We start from the raw sequence: 17,499 nt of genomic DNA on the forward strand, positions 1-17,499 counted from the left end.
TATTTTTAAAAATGAATTTTATTTAAAAACATTTCAAACCAGTATAAAGATATGTAACAATAATAAAAAAAAAATATTGTTAATATTGTGAAAATAAGATCTCGATCGGCTTTCACGGTTCGCAAACACCTTCGCGTTTATATAAACGAGTAGAGGTTATCCTGGTATACTGGTTGGTCGGTCAGTCCGTCCGTCGGCGAATGTAAGTTTATGATTTTATAAAGCGTGAATTAAATCACCGTAAAAGCGACGATTGCGGCTCGATGATTTTGTCTTTATACATTATAATAATATAAAAAATACAACAATGTAGAAGATCTACCTTCTCCTAAAATATTAGGTATTATGTTATTATATAATGTGTCGCATCATTATAGTCTAAGGCTTGCCACGGTGTGAAAAAGGGACTAGATTATTATAGAGTTCCCCCTGCGTAGTATAGTACTTATTACTGCATTGATGGTGTCTTGCGAACCGCAATACAGGTTTTAGGATCAAAGCTACTCTACCGTCATTTTGGCTCTATAAATTTATTATTATATATTATATATTATATATTATATATACTGTACTCGCGTAGTACGTGTTACATTCACCGCCATTGTATCAGATTTATATATTCTTCCACGTGAATTAATATTTCTTTTCTTTCATCTTAATGTATGATATAAAAAATATAATACGATCAGAAATTAGGGGAGACTTTAAACCACGGCTTTTATTTTATTTTATTATTATTTTTTTTAATATCACATCATATAAATATATTTAATTGCTTAGAAAATAAAAATAAAGAAAAAAACCTTGTAATTTATAAATTATTTAAGAGAAATTTAATGATAAATATAATCATCCAGTTAAAAAGTGTGAAAAGATAAAAGATAAAACAGGTGGGTTCAATTAACGTACGATTACTTGTGTACCTAGTTCTTATGTACTTTGTTAGTCTCTTTCTCAGCAGAGTCTTGATTCGAGTAGAGTTAGTCGGGTATGTACCAGCCCGTCTACCGTCTATTACAGTCTACCGTCTACGTGTACATGATGTACGTGTGATAAATGCTCGAGGGCGTGCACTTAATTACACCCTATACTAAAACAAATCTTTTCATCTTATTTTCAGATTTCTTATTTTTTTCATAAAATTATCTATCTCTGAACAAACTTCATTTTACCATTCATTATTTTATTATACATCTATTTAAATTAAATATATATCTAGATATAAAAATTAATCTCAAACTAGCGTTAATAGTATCACTATATAACTAAATAAAACTGACGTCTAATATAATTTTGTCTGACGATCCAAAAAATTATCCAAATTAAATTTATATATATAAATTGATTCATTAAAAAAATGAAATTATTGACAATGAATTAATAAAAGAAACTTTTATTAGTAAATAAAATTCGTTGGGGAGTCATCTCGACTCATGAGTACTAAAGTTAACACAGAGCTTAAACCACTCACACACTCAAGAGTAAACTTTTACGTCCTCGCTCCATTTATACTCGGGGAATTCAGTAGTAGTAGGTCGCCGAGGACGTAACTACTGTCCTCTGAAACTAGTGGAGTAGACACTACTTGAGTACGCCACTGAAAACAGTGACAAAAATAAAAAACAAGCCAAGTTCAATGGTAAAATTAAAGCTCTATCTTTTTTTCAAATATATAAAATTATTATATATTAGATAATATTAAGTTATCAGTATCAGAGTATCTATATCTTTTGATGATTGGAATCGGTTGGTCACGAGTCACACGTGCTATTATATATATAATATTGCATGTTTTGTGTGCTCTATTATAAATCCAAGGCACGCTTTCTCCATCAGCAATCCGGTCACGCCCATCTCTCGCCTTTCGGCTTATCCATCATCCTCAATTCAATTCGTTCCGTCATTTAAACTTTATTTTTTATTATTATTTTTAATAATAATCAAAACTAAATAATTTAGATATAACTCAATGAAAAAAATATTAACCTTATAGATATACAATAATTTACTGTGAATAAATTATTAAAATTTTACAAAGAGTAAAAATCTTAAGTCAAGAAAAAAGAAAAAAAATTTTTTAATAATAAAAAATAAAAAATATATATTTAAATGTATAATAAATATAATAAAGTAGGGCAATAAGTGGCGCTTAGATTGAATATTATACTCCAATTTAAAGGTTCAGAGCATATCGGATATATCCATAGAGGAGGACATGAATAAGATGACTGATAAATGTTGAATGGGAGTGTGCTTTGGCAAGCCGATGAGCCCCGACATCTCGGTGTAATCAGACACCAGGAAGGAGAAAAAATCCATTTTTATAAATAAAACAGATAAAGATAATTGAAAACATATACAACATATATCCCCGCGGTTTCTGATCCGTGCCGCGGCCACTGATATTATTATATTCAACTACACAACACAACAAAATTCACTTAACTCCTATCATGATCAACATGATTCCTGTTTTTCTGAGCTTTTCATTGCCATTCATTTAAATTCCCAAAAAAAAAAAAAAATTAACCATAATTTTTTCTCATAGTCGGAATATTAAACTTTAACAAAAAAAAATATTTGAGACAAATAGATGGCTACTCAAAGACGCCGACCAATAAATTTTCAAATTATCTTACAACTATATATATATATATATATATTAGGGTGAGCCAAAAAAAACCTTTAATTTTTTTTTCTTTAGCTACCGCAAAAATATCGTCCAAAATGACGAAAAAAAAATTCTGGTAGAGTTTGAGCTCTTAATATATATATATATCTAGAGGTGTCACATGGTGATTTTTGATTTCTCATTTAAGTAACACGGGAATTTTTATTTTTTTTTTTTTTTGGAATAGGTCTGATATAATTTTTCGCTAAGTCAACTCGATTAAAAGTTATTTGCAGTTAAAGTTCAACTTAAAATAATATACGATGACTTTCACAATTTTTTATACTCTTTTTAACAATAAAACGGCTTGAAATCATAAAACAACCTATTTTTCATGATTTTTCTCGTTTTTACTTCCCAAAATTATTGAGAAAAACTTATGTCATATAGCACACAATTTGAATAAAAGCGTTGAAAACCTGATTTCAATGTAGTCGGAAGTACTGTAAAGATTTTTGATGCGATTATATCTATTATTTATTAATTTGCTGTTACCCGCTTGCTTCGCTGAGCGCTTTGCAGAATTGCATTTTTAGATCTAGACTTGAAATTTAATTGGAGTATTGTTTTGATTTGCACAGATTCCAAATGGAGTATTGAAAGTTTTAGTTAAAGTCATTGTAAGTCTCATAAGTCAAGTTGAAATCTATCTAGCTTCAAATGCGAAGAATTTTTTTGTTATTCAAAATTTTTTCAGTCACATTATTTTTCTATATAAAATAAATTTAACATTTTTTTTTACAAATTCTATTTAAATAATTAGCCAAATTTATTTTTTATATATCAAATGTTTGGAAAATGCATTCATTTTCATCTGTTACAAACCCGCGATCTCGCAATAAGAAAAATTTATCGGTTATGTGATCAGCAAAAATAACATGTTATTTCCATGCATGTATGTAAAATTCTTAGTCCGTTGACTGAATAACTATCATTAATATTAAGTTTTGAAAACTTTTACTATGACTTTTACCCTGCTGCCAGAGAGACGATCTTTGTAAGGAAATTTTTAGAAAATTTCATTGAAACCCAATAGACTTATCCTAAATTTCATGTCTCAAAAAGTCCTAGTTCATAAACAACAACATTTTTTCTCTTCTACTATTTTTATCTGATATCTAATTATTAAGAAAAAAAAAATATTCAAATCGGTTGACCCTGGAGGCCATTTCTGGAATTTCCTGTTTCTCTTGAGATTCTATCAAATTTTATTTCTGTACACAGAAAAGGAAGTAAAATTTATTGAAATCCGTATTGAGATGATCTCTACATGACCAATAAAAGACTACTACCAAATTAAGTCTATAGGAACTATAGCTGGTAAATTTTTAATTTTCATTGTTAACACCCACCCCCGCAATCCGTATTGGGAGTAGGTTATCATATAACATAAGTTTTTCTCAATAAATAATTTGAGAAGTAAAAACGAGAAAAATCACGAAAAATATGTTGTTTTATGATTTTAAGCCGTTTTATTGTTAAAAAGTATAAAAAATTGTCAAAGTCATCGTATATTATTTTAAGTTGAATTTTAACTGCGAATAACTTTTAACCGAGTTGACTAAGCGAAAAATTATATCAGACCTTTTTTGTAGGCCGTTCAATTTTCTACAAAAATATCTATTTATTTTTACCACACAATAACTCGTTGAGATACATCAAAATTCCAAAAAAAAAAAAAAATTTCCGTGTTATTTAAAGGTGAAATCAAAAATCACCATGTGACACCTCTAGATAATATTGATATTAAGAGCTCAAACTCTACCAGAATTTTTTTTTCGTCATCTTGGACGATATTTTCGCGGTAGCTAAAGAAAAAAAAATAAAAAGTTTTTTTTGGCCCACCCTAATATATATATATATATATATATATATATATTATTTTTATTATTATATAGTATCTCATTTTAAAGTGTACACTTCAGACACAAGCTGCGGAAAAAAATCCCTGAGGAATAAAAGAAGTGGCTACCTATGGAGCCGCAACCAGTGGCCAGCTACTACGCAGCCGCTCCATGTTTATATTCTTTTTTTTGTAACTACATATGTATACAATATTTATGTACATCCCCGAACAACTGTACAACCCCCCGTTTAACAATCGTGAATCTTGAGTATTTAAGCCCCTTGGTCCCGGTGTTCATCACTTTCCAACCCTTTCATTTTTTATTTTTTATTTAGATTTTAATTCCGATGAATTATTATTATAATAATAATATGAAAAAAAAAAAAAAAAAAAAAAAAAAATGATTGAAAATATATAAATAATGTAAAGGTTGAAATAGAAAAAAAGAGGGATCACCGATTGATAAATAAATTTTTGAAAGTTTAGCGGCATGTCCTTTAATCTCTTACACATTATAGTACAGAGTATATATTTTGTGTATGATGAATTAAAGTAAAGTGGGTAATGTCTGGCGAATTCAATAGGAAAGTGATGAAGGAAAAATAAGTGAAGGTAGTTCTATATACACTATAGACTATAGACTATAAAGCACCACGCTAGGGTAAGGTACGGTACTGTAATCACATCACATTCGAGAAAACGTTCGACTCATTATGGCAACATAAGGTAAGTACGACGCTTAAGTCGCCGCCGACAACCTACAGAATCATATTCAATCTCTATAGATGAATAACTATGGGATGGAAAAAGATAAAGAGATGTGAAAAGGATGTTGCGGTATAGGGAGAAGTGGAATAATAGGGGGAGGGTATAACAGAATAGAATAGTGGCCGGTAACATCCCTTATTTCGCGGCGGCTCATCGCACGCATCGGCGCATCCCAATACTCTCCCATCTCACTCCTCCCATCTACATCATCATCATCATCGTCATTCAGGATCCAGGTGGCTGCATCCCTTAAAAATCATACCTTCAAACCAACCAACCATTCCAACGTTACTTTTAATACATACTATAACTTTTATTTTATTTTTTTTTTTTTTATTCTCGATGATAAAAATAATTATTTTCTTTAAAAATTTAAAATAAAAATTGACAAAGTGTCGGCGCTTTTAGATGGAAAAAATAGGTTTTAGATGATGAAAGACTGAAAAGAGGGGTGAGTGGGAAAAAAAAAATGAAGTATTGAAGAGTGGTGTAATGCACGGTATATAGCCGTCGAATGATTGTAAAAGCAGAGTAAAAGTAAAAGTAAAAGCAAAAGCAAAGCTTAAAATCTCTTACGGTGGTGGGATTGAGCTCTAAAACATGATCTACACATAACAAGTTGGATCCAATCCGTAAGTCTCCGGATCGGTGGGCACGAAAATGCACGCATGGATGTCCCTCCAACAATAACCACCAGACGGTGTGTATTACTTTTGAAAATAACCGGCGTGACGTAAACGCGGTGGCATTATTGTTAACTTACAAAGGAGTATTTGCCGACACAATTTGCCAGGATTATTGTCTGGTAGTGTCGTCGATGCCGATTCCGATCCTTAAGACGATGCCGAAGAACTAAGAGACTGAGAAACCGAGAATTGAGAACGCCAAGATGGTATTAATCCCCATTTTCAGAACTAAGCACAGACCGTAAGATAAAAACCGATATATAGATGCTCCTGCTTTTAAAATTTACCTATTCTTATTCTCTATTATTATTGCTGGATATAATATATATATATATATATATATATATATATATATATATATATATATATAGATATATATATTTGCTTTTACTTATAATAATCTATATCTATTCTAAATTCTCATAAATGGATAGATAGATATACCTACATATATAGTTATATATACATATAGTTTGTCCATCGATCATGTTCTTGATCCCAGAAATTATTCATGCGTGGACTCTTGTCCATGGCGACGAATGAGGACGCACTTGTAACGATGACAACCCAACTCAATTTTAATGGAAGGACACTTTTCTTTGATGATACCGGTCATGTTTAGCCCATACTGTCCCGTTATTATTATTTATTCTATATATTTTATTCCATGGTGCTGATTTTGATCCTTATGCTGATGATGTACCTAATATACTTTCGTAACATCTTCAACTCTATTTCTATCACCACCTCTGATTAACTAATTTTTTTTTATTCCAAAAATTATAATCAGGAAATCCGGGGCTTAATAAAGAGTATTATATTAGCGTTAGTTTAAACAACTATTTTCCCTTCCTAAAATAATATAATTTTGAGCAAGCTCACGAAATTTTGTTTATTTTTCATAAATTACATGTAATGTTTTTTAATGCAATCAATATCTAATAGTAACCATTTTTTTGGTATCTTAATCTGTTGGTTACAATAATCAGAACCAAAGTTTATTCAAGACAGCGATACGTAATAAAATTTATAATATTGTAATATTGTAGAATACAAAAAATTTGTACATTGGATATTATGATTGATAGTAATGGATTAATTTCAAATTCAAGTATAAATTGTAATAATCTATAAATGTTGTTTGTGTTGACATATATATACTTTTTTACGAGCTTTTGGCTACTACAATGGGATGTGAGCATTGATTTTATATTATTTTGTGTATTTAAAAATTTGCAAGCTGTTGGATATCATCATTTTATTTTTGTAATGGGTGTCAATAAATAATTATTTTATAGTGTAAAAATATTTTTTAACCTCCTTATTATTATTATAACAAAATGTTAATAATAGTTTGTAATTATTAAAAATTTTTTAAAAATGAATAATGCAATGTTAATTGATAAACAAATCTATGGATATAATTATTACATAATTGAGAATAAATAAAAGTAAAAAAAAAGTTTATTAATAAAGTAGATATTAAAAATAATAATGCATAAATAATAATCTGTCGGCGTATTAAAGATCGAGACAAAGAGGATAGAGCTCAGCTCAGCATTCCACGGCAGCTTACAAGCTATCGCATCGGGAATCGGGATCGCTCGGCGTATCCAAAGTAAAGGTGCCGGATTTGTTTCTTTCTTATCCGTGGAAGAAGTCTGTATAGTTTTATATATATATATATATTCTATACTTGGAAAGTAGTATCCAGCAGGCAAACTTTTTCCATCCTCAAGCCTCAATCTTATATCTTCTTTTTTGTCTTCTCTCTACAAAAAGCTAAAACTCCTGTTTAACTGTTATATATATATTATATATAATATACTTACTACGTCGATGTTGGTTGTTCAGTCGGGAGCACGACCCGTCACTTTTATCCTTTGCTCATCTCAAAATTTTTGATTCATATTCGAATTCAAATATTTATTACAGAATAATATTATATAAAAATAAAGGGGTGAAGACGTGATGGCGCTATTAATCTATTGATATCCTACAGGAGCTACTACTGGAGATAATTTTATTAAAAAGAGTTTAACAGGTAATGTAAAGTATATAATAAAAGTATTATAAGTTAAAATTATTATTTAACATGCATGAAGAAACGAGATGATTTGGATGAGCTACTGGTTTATTCCCGTCAGTCTTAATAAATTATAAATGTTACATGAATGAGTTTATTCATACGGTCATTAAATGTCCGAACAATAATTTAAAATTTCGCGTTGCATAGCTATTGACTCAAGTTATTGCCACGGAAGAACAACTAAAATCATTTTTTTAATCGTCAAGAACTAAATATTTAAAAATTGAATATTTTATTAATTAGCGGGGGATCTGTCAGATCGTATATCTTTCGTGTATCTTGAAAGAAAACAAAACAAAAAAATAAATAAGAAAATAATCTGGGAATTTATTCTTATACATAGGCTGTTATATATTTAAATTCAATGATTGGCACCTGGAGCCGTCAGGTTCTCTTTTAACTCTCGTACTCAGCATGTTGCGGACGTGCCAATGTGTATATGTGATGTTCGGGCACATGACAACGGTGACAGAGAGGGGTAAAGAACTCAAGAACTTGCCGTCAGACCAACGATGGACAGATAAGAGACGGAAAAATAAATAAAATTTATATAATATACTTAAAAAATAACAAAAATTATAAAAGTTATCCTTGTATATAGAAGATCATCAGGACCGCACACCGTCCGCGGCGATCATGTCGATCACATAAACTGGCCGCCCTCTCATCCATCATACACCGGCGATACCTCTCAGGACTCGCTCTAATCAGCAACAACTTCATGTATTATATTATTTTGCTTAAGCTTGACAATTAATTACAACGCTAACCGAATTTTTTTTCTTTTCTTCTTTTTTATTTCAAAAGTTTGCCGACGTCTAATAATTTTTTAAGACTTTTTAAAGGTTATATTTTTTAAAGTTATTTCAATATATAATTCAAAGGGTTTAATAGAAAGAATACGTACGATTAAAGAATTAAATTACATGTTGAAATAATGAAAGTTTTGGCACGTGTCTATTCAAAAAAGTATAACTGTAACTACTAAATACACATGTACAGATAAGGTGATGAGTTCATTAACTGACACAAAGTCGGTAACGAGGTCTTCTGTATGATGAATATAATAATAATAAGAATAATAATACCAATGAGTCACTTTATTCTCTATACAGAAGATAATGAAGAAATAGTAACTGGCAGTGAAAAGTTGTCATTGCAGACAGTATTATCTATTTTCACTGTTAATTCTTAAGTTTTTCTGTCCAACTTTTGAACTCTTTGAAAAAAGTAAATTGTTAAATACAAAAAAAAAAAAAAAAACGTTAAATCCTCTTTGTCCGACAATATTATAGCTACAGGATATTATTTACCTCTTGTTAATTTTTCTCAGCAGTTTAAACTCGGGACCAAAGTATTTAGTAGAGATTTAAAAGAGATAACAATTAACGGATTAGTTTATATATATATATATATATATATATATATTTTTTTTTTCAAAAACCGAATTGAAATTAAAAAAAATTAACTAACCATATCTACATATAAATATATTATTAATTTGCTTAGAAAAGTTTTTTGTTTGTTAAAGGAAAGATTTGACGTGTGAAAAAAACACTAACATCTACCTGGCAGCGATCTATCGATTAATCATTGTGTCAACGAGGTATTATACCGAGAGGAAAGATTCAGTCTCTTATCTATCGCGGTAGTATCATCCAATAAAAAAAAAATAATTATAAATCTTTATTTTATTTTTAATTATTGTAAATATCTAAATATTTAAACACAGTTTGTAATTTAAGTAAATAAGTCTATTAGCAAATAAAAATATTTTAAATACGATGACCGAAAAAGAAAAAAAAAGATAACTTTAATCTGAGATATAGATAATCTTAACTAGAAGGCGTGTCTGTAGCTCTTTAAGTCTAAAGTCTAGAGAGCTCGGCCAAGACAAACGTTTTAAACATTTTCCGAATTAACCGTAATCTTTTCCAAATATAATAATAATAATGATCAATGTCAACTCGATAAATATGAAATTAATTTTAAAATATTAAATCATTTTTTTGTTGTTGTAACTGTAAAAAATACATATATTAATAATAAAAAAGCGAGAGTGGTACATTGTTTTTTTTCATTAGTAAGGTTGCTTTGATGTTTGAATAAGAAAACGAAAAAAGGACCGCATGTTATTCTCGGATGGTCTGGTAATACTTAGCCCGAGTTATAATATATCCTAGGACTTGGATATTTGGATACACATAATCTCTCTTTTCTTTATTTTTTTTTTTAAACTCTTCTTTCGGGATCTATTCTGTCCAGCAAGAGGAAGAGCACGAGTATGGGCTGGGACTCAAGTCCGCTAAACCTGAGATGATCTACCTGACTCAGTGGGTGACAAATAATAATATCGAATTGCCGAAGCCAGTTGCCGGAGGATTTCCTGAGACCTGTTGTGTGTTGTCGATAAATCTCATTCTCTGTATCATCATTGTCAGCCAACTCTTCTAACCTCTGAAATACGATATTACTTTTTCAATATTATTAAAATGCTATTATATTATGATTATTAAAAACAATAAACAAGCAAAAGAATATCAATACTTTTCTTTATTATTAAATATTTCGTTTACTTCAATTATCATGAATGAATATTTTTTGGTGTTGAGAATATTTCATTAATAGTGATTTTTTTTCTATCAGTGATATGTACATTAAATTAAAATCAACACTCATTAATTCATTAAAAAATTTTTTTTTGTAGAAATAACGCCTCAAGACTTTGATGTAAATTTACAAGATAGACTTTGATGTTTCAGCACTTGCCGGCATCTGTATCGTCACTATAAATACTAAAGTTTTACATGGAGGTTCAAAGTTTACGTAGATATAAATTAATAGATATATATATATATATATATATATATATATATATATATATATATATATATATATATATATATATATATATATATATATAATTTATATCGATGGGCAGCAGAATGGCATAAGAGCATTTAGCCTTAAGCGGACAAATCACCCCGTCGTTGTATTAGATTGCTTGAGACGACCGAGGGTAACAAAACTATCCTATTTGTATTACTGTATAGATATACTTACTATATATAAATATATATATCTATATATATATATTTTAGATCGAGAGCTACTGCTCTTCCACCTCCAATTCGAGATCCCGAGGAGCGTTTCATCCCCTGCTGTGCGATAAAACTCCCTTTTCCTTCTCTTCATGTGTTATTTCACCCCAAACTCAACTCGTCCTCATTCTCTCTCGTTCTAAAAGTTGTGAATCTTCTCCCTCGGGCGCCCCCGCGCCCAACCACCCTCGGTTTGACTCTTGATACAGTGACGACAAGCTGTTTGTAAACAGCGTATAAAAATACTACTCGATTATGATATGGACCCTTTTAGTTTGCTGAGTAGCAGTCTACACTCTTAACTAGAAATTTAAATTGCGCGCTGTATACGCAGATTAGGCTTTAAAACTCCCGATAAATTTATTTCTAATGATTATTATATACCAATTCAATAGTTTTTGCATCATCCCCTACAAGGTTTTGAGGCTAAAGAGTTGATTAAAACTTGATATACCAACAATGTTATATCAATTTTTGTATTTTTGTACGCACTTGAATAAAAATAATTTAATTAAAAAAATATATTATTTGTGTTGACTTAAACTTGAAAAATTTCTTGAGTTATCTGAATAAATGGAAATAATTTTAAATAGGAAACAGCAGTACAATAATGAAGGTAGATGATCAATGCTCATTAGTCTCGTGCATCAAAGGCACAATCGGCATATCCGAGGACAAAGGACGTGATGCGGGAACTGGCTTTGCAACTGTAACAGATGAGTAACCATCAGTGAGATTGCACAATTGCTGTATAGTATACAGCTTTCTAAACAACCCACACACATCCAAACAACCATCACCATTACCATTATTATCATCATCATAATTATTATTATGGATGTTATTATTATAATCATTTCGATTATTATTATGATTATATACTTAAAGATCCCACTCAATAAGTTAAAAATAATTCTAAATCAAAATTTATCTATCCTTAACTTTATTTTTTTTTTTTTTCATGTTTTTTTCTTTACATGTCCGTAACAATTACTGACGGCTGAGTGAGCATAAGTTACAAAAAAGTTGGAAAATGTACCGGTCATCTCGATGGAGATCCCGAGGATATCCAAAAAGTTATGCCGTAACATCTCAACAGAAATTTGCAGAACGCTTTAGACCTTAGATCTTACATCAAGTGCTCATCGATAGACCCATTTGACAAATGGACTCTTTGTCCTCTTTATATATCCATACTTTATACCTATATATATATATATATATATATATATATATCATTCAGGTACGATCATTGTCATGACAACAGGGAAAAAGCAACAGAGGACATGACTATTCACAAAAAAAATCTTGAATACAATGACGCTTTTGTTAGAATTTTTTTCATTCACCTTTTCGCTTTATATAATATCTATACTCTATACTGTATAAATGTACAAATATATTTCGAAATTATTGTAGGCACTTATGTTGTATAGTTTAAAATTTTAATAGTAAAAGTTAACTTTGGTAAAATGTACACATATTGTAAATCAGTAGCATAAAAATTTAGTGAATGACTGTTGCTGCTGAATGACGGATGATGAATTGCTGGACTATATAAATGATTCTACTATAATACAGTAGTTAAAAAGTAAATGTACACCTGTATTGAATATAAGTGGACACGAGCTATGATAATAGATTTTTGTAGTCACCCTGAAACTTATAATAGAGATGAAGAGAGGCCCGGGGTTTCACTTAAAAAGAGAATATTGACTGTCATCACAATCAGGATCAAAAATATATACTTTTCAGTATCGAAATCTATAATAATCTATATTAATAATAATAATGAAAACTCAAGAATTTTTATTTGTTACCTTAATGTGACAATTTTATTTATATGGGAAACGAGATGTCTATTAATAATACAGTTGAGTTTAAAAATTTCATGGGAGTAATCGAAGATAATTTAGGTGAAAATTTTTTTAACGACTTTATTGAATGGACTTTTTATTTTATTTAATTTTATCATTTATGTTTTTTTAAAGACCTTTAACATTTAGTGGGAAAATTTTGCCGACTCTATAAATAGAACTTTTCATAAAAAAAAATAAAAATAACTTTATATGATTGCTGACAAATATTTGCATTTGAATTTATAATAATGAATCTTTGGTAAACGTGGCTAAAGATCTCACCCATGTAGATAGGTAGATGCATAGAATGTTAAATCCATGAAAGAGGAGGATCCACCACCTGAGTAGTCGCGGTCAGACATTCTATACTCTCCGAGGTTGAAGTTGCCAGCCAACAGACCGCTTAGTTGCTCATTTGATTCAGCATAATGCAAGATAAATGTATGTAAGCGCTGACGAGCACATTGTGCAGAGATATCCGCGATTCTTGGCGTAACGAGTCTCAGATGAGTCACGGCGCATCACCTTTGTCCAGCTTTTCCTAATCATCTACCATTTAATTACGGCTTGCAGTTTAAGGTCTTACAAATGCTCATAAATTCACTCTCTTCAGACCATAATACAATTTATTTTGTTTTTTTTTTTTTTTTTCAACTTTTGTTCTTTTGATTATTTAAAAATAATAATGGCAATAAATGGTATGAATTATTAGTGTCATCAAAAAGTATCCTTCAAGATGTAAAACTGTTTGATTAGTTACAGTAAGGGTCCTACTTGAGTTTATATACGATGAGATGTTGAAAATCCTCCCTCAATGACAACAACCAAACACCCTTACGTAACATAATAATAATAATAATTATAATAATGAAAATATTATTAATGTTTGACACAATGATAGAGGATAATGGAGAGAGTAACGGGGTTTTATCACGGGCAAGGAAATGGGCGTCAAAAATGATGATTGACTGCTGAATTTTTATATGTACAAATGGATAGGACACTTGAGGGGATCAAAGCGCATAACTTTAGGGTTCAGACTCGAGTCCTCGACTGACTCTTGAAAGTTTTACAAGACCCCCCAGGCGAGAAAAATTCGCTACGGCCAGCTGATTCAATCCTCTTGTCTTCATTACCTCGTTTTATTACTCGTATTATCAATTCAGAAGTTTTAACATGTATGCATTACAACGAATATTACAATGAAAAACAAATGCAAAGTTTCGGATATTATTTTTTTATTTAATTTGTTTTTCACCTAGTCTTAGCTCTTCACTTTTATGGATGGATTCTGTGGAGAAGGGGAATGGATTCTGTAAGGCTACTACACAACATGAGGTATACATATTAACTCTTGTTTAAAAGTTTTGCTGTTGACAATTTAATGATGACTTGGTTTTTCCTCCAATGAAAACGTGTCACATTTAATTATTTAATAGTTTTCATGGTATTATTTACAGTAATCATTTGTTTCTGCTTGGATAAATTTTCGGTAAAATCCGTTTGCTGTCGCTATCTTTTGGTGCTTAAGACAAACTCTGTTTCATCGCTTTATCGGCCTGAAGAAATCAATCGGTAACTGGATAACCGCTAGTAATACAGATGTCAATTGCTGATATTTTAACCATATCTAGGACAGCACGAGATTTTAGTTTATACCGCAGAAAAATAAACTAAAATTTTAATAGAGGATTAAAAATGCTGATGGACTACAGTGCTTTGCCTGCAATAAATCCTTATTATTTTATTTCTAATCATCAGCACTTTGTGGTGATGCAAGAAAACTAATTAATATTAAGTTTTGCGACAAAAATATTTTCATAATTTTTTTGGGCCGTCCATCTGGCTCGGGGTGAAAATGACAGACTTTAACATTGCTAATATAATAGTCTAAATATAGTCGACTAAGTCCAAAAAAGGGAGATTTGGCCTAAATATTGTCAGAATCAAGACCCGAATATAGTCGAAATAGTGGTGAATTTAATAAAATTGTCGGAAATTAGGCACACGTTTGGTCAAATAGTCAGCAATCATTGTAAAATAGGCCTCAATAATGTCTAATTGCTGAAAGTAGGCCCAAATAACTGCGCTCTCTATCGTTTCTAAAAAACATATTATTATTGAGTTTTGCGACAATTTTAATTTCATCCGTTTTTGAAGTGGAAAATCAATTTCTAAGGTGGTTTATCAAGCTTGGGATCAAAATAACTGAAAGATAAAACCGATGGTAATATTCGGAAAAAGACTGTGCCTACGGAATTCTTGTGACAGTTAAAAAAATAAGTGTAAATATAGTCGATGAATCTTAAGCATGGAGTCGTTTGGCTTCAATATTGTCAGAATTGAAGTGTAAATATGGTAAAAATAGTCGTAAATTCGATGAAATTGTTTTAAATCAAGCGAAAATTTTGTCGAATAGAAAATAATCTTTGTGAAAGAGTCGGAAATGTGTCCAAACTGTGAATAATTAGAATCAAACGTTGTCCAAAAAGGCTCGAATAAAAAAAAAAAAAAATTAAAAGCTTTAATTAGAAACCGTAAGAAGAGTCGTAAACTTAATGGAATTGCAAAAAATTAGGCGAAAATCTGATAAAGTAGAGAGTAATCATTATGAAAAAGTCCTGAATTATCAAGAAATAGTAATAAATATAATCGAATCGTTATAAAGAGGTCTAGATATGGTCATAATAAACGTCATAAGTAAAAGAATAGTTTTAAATATGGTGGAATAATCAAACAATACACCCAAAAAGCTCAGTAGCAGGCTTAAATATAGTCGGATTATTTAAAAATAGTCTTAGATATGGTCAGGATAGAGTTAAAAATTTTAAAAACACGCAGAAATAATTCATTAATAAATAAATTATTCAGAATTTGCCAATTAATTACCAATAAATTCGCCAACTGATTGATTAATTAGCAATTAATCGTCGAAATAATCGATAACTTAAAAGATTATTAAAAAAGAGATAACTTCACATAATTTCAGTAAATTCGTTCAAGAGATAACTTCACATAACTTGACTTAATTTGGATAATTGAATACCTGTCTCCACTTTTTCCACAAGAATTACTGTATAAACATATATTACGCGAACTTTGATTGTAATCCATTCGAAATTGCAAATTATTTCGAGTTGGTCGCGTTTGGAGCGAAAATCGACAATTTTTTGAGTGAGGTTACCCATTGTAACATATTCAAATCGATTTAATTTGGATAATTGGATACCTGTATACGGTTTTTCCACATGAATTACTCTATAAACATAGATTACGCAAATTTTGATGGTAATCATGATAAAATTGCCAATTATTTCAAAGAGGTCGAAGTTAGAGCGAAAATCGACCATTTTTAGGGTGAGGGTCGCCATTTTAAAGTATACAAATCGACTTAATTCTTGCGATTGAATAATTGTCTACACTTTTTCCACAAAAATCACTGTAAAAACATAGATTAAACGAATTTTAAAGGTAATCCTGATGGAATTGCAAATTATTCCGAGTCGGTCGCGTTTAGAGCGAAAATCGACCATTTTTCGAATGAAAGTAGCCATTGTAATACATTCAAATCAACTTAATTTCAAAATTCACATCCTACACTCCACTTTTTTCGCAAGAATCACTGTATAATCATAGATTGAAAGAATTTTGATGGTAATCCAGATAGAATTGCCAGTTATTTCCAGTTGGTCGCGTATGGAGCGAAAATCGACCAGTTTTCGGGTTTGAGTAGCCATTGTAACATATTCAAATCGACTTAATTTAGATAATTGAATAATTTTTTCCACTTTTTCCACAAAAATCACTTTATAAACATAAATTGAACGAATTTCGATGGTAATCCTGATGGAATTGCCAATTATTTCCAGTTGGTCGCGTTTGGAGCGAAAATCGACTAGTTTGAGGGTTTAGTTGCTATTGTAACATATTCAAATCCAATTAATTTGAATGATTGAATAGTTGTTTCCACTTTTTCCACAAGAATCACTTTATAAACATAGATTAAAAAAATTTTGATAGTAATCCTGATGGAATTGCCAATTATTCGGAATTAGTCGCGTTTGGAGCAAAAATAAAACATTTTTCGGGAAAGAGTACCCATTGTAACACATATAAATCAACTTACTTTGGATATTTGAATACCTGTCTCCACTTATTCAACAAAAATCACTGTCGAAACATAAATTGGACAAATTTTGATGGTAATCTCAATGGACTTGCCAATTATTTCGAGTAAGTCGCGTTTGGAGCGAAAAAGGACGATTTTCCAAGTGAGGGTACTTCCTTAGAGTATTCAAATCGACTTTATTTTTTAAAGAAAATTATTATAAGTAATTTTTTCACAAAAATCACTGTATAATCATAGCTTGCACAAATTCTGATAGTTATATTCGAGAAATTACTGATTATTTTGGATTCGTTGCGTTTGGACCGAAAATCGACGAGTCTCCGAGTGAGGGTACTTCCTTAAAGTATTAG

This window comes from Cotesia glomerata, linkage group LG9, assembly GCF_020080835.1.
Source record: "Cotesia glomerata isolate CgM1 linkage group LG9, MPM_Cglom_v2.3, whole genome shotgun sequence".
NCBI classification, from domain to species: Eukaryota; Metazoa; Arthropoda; class Insecta; order Hymenoptera; family Braconidae; genus Cotesia; species Cotesia glomerata.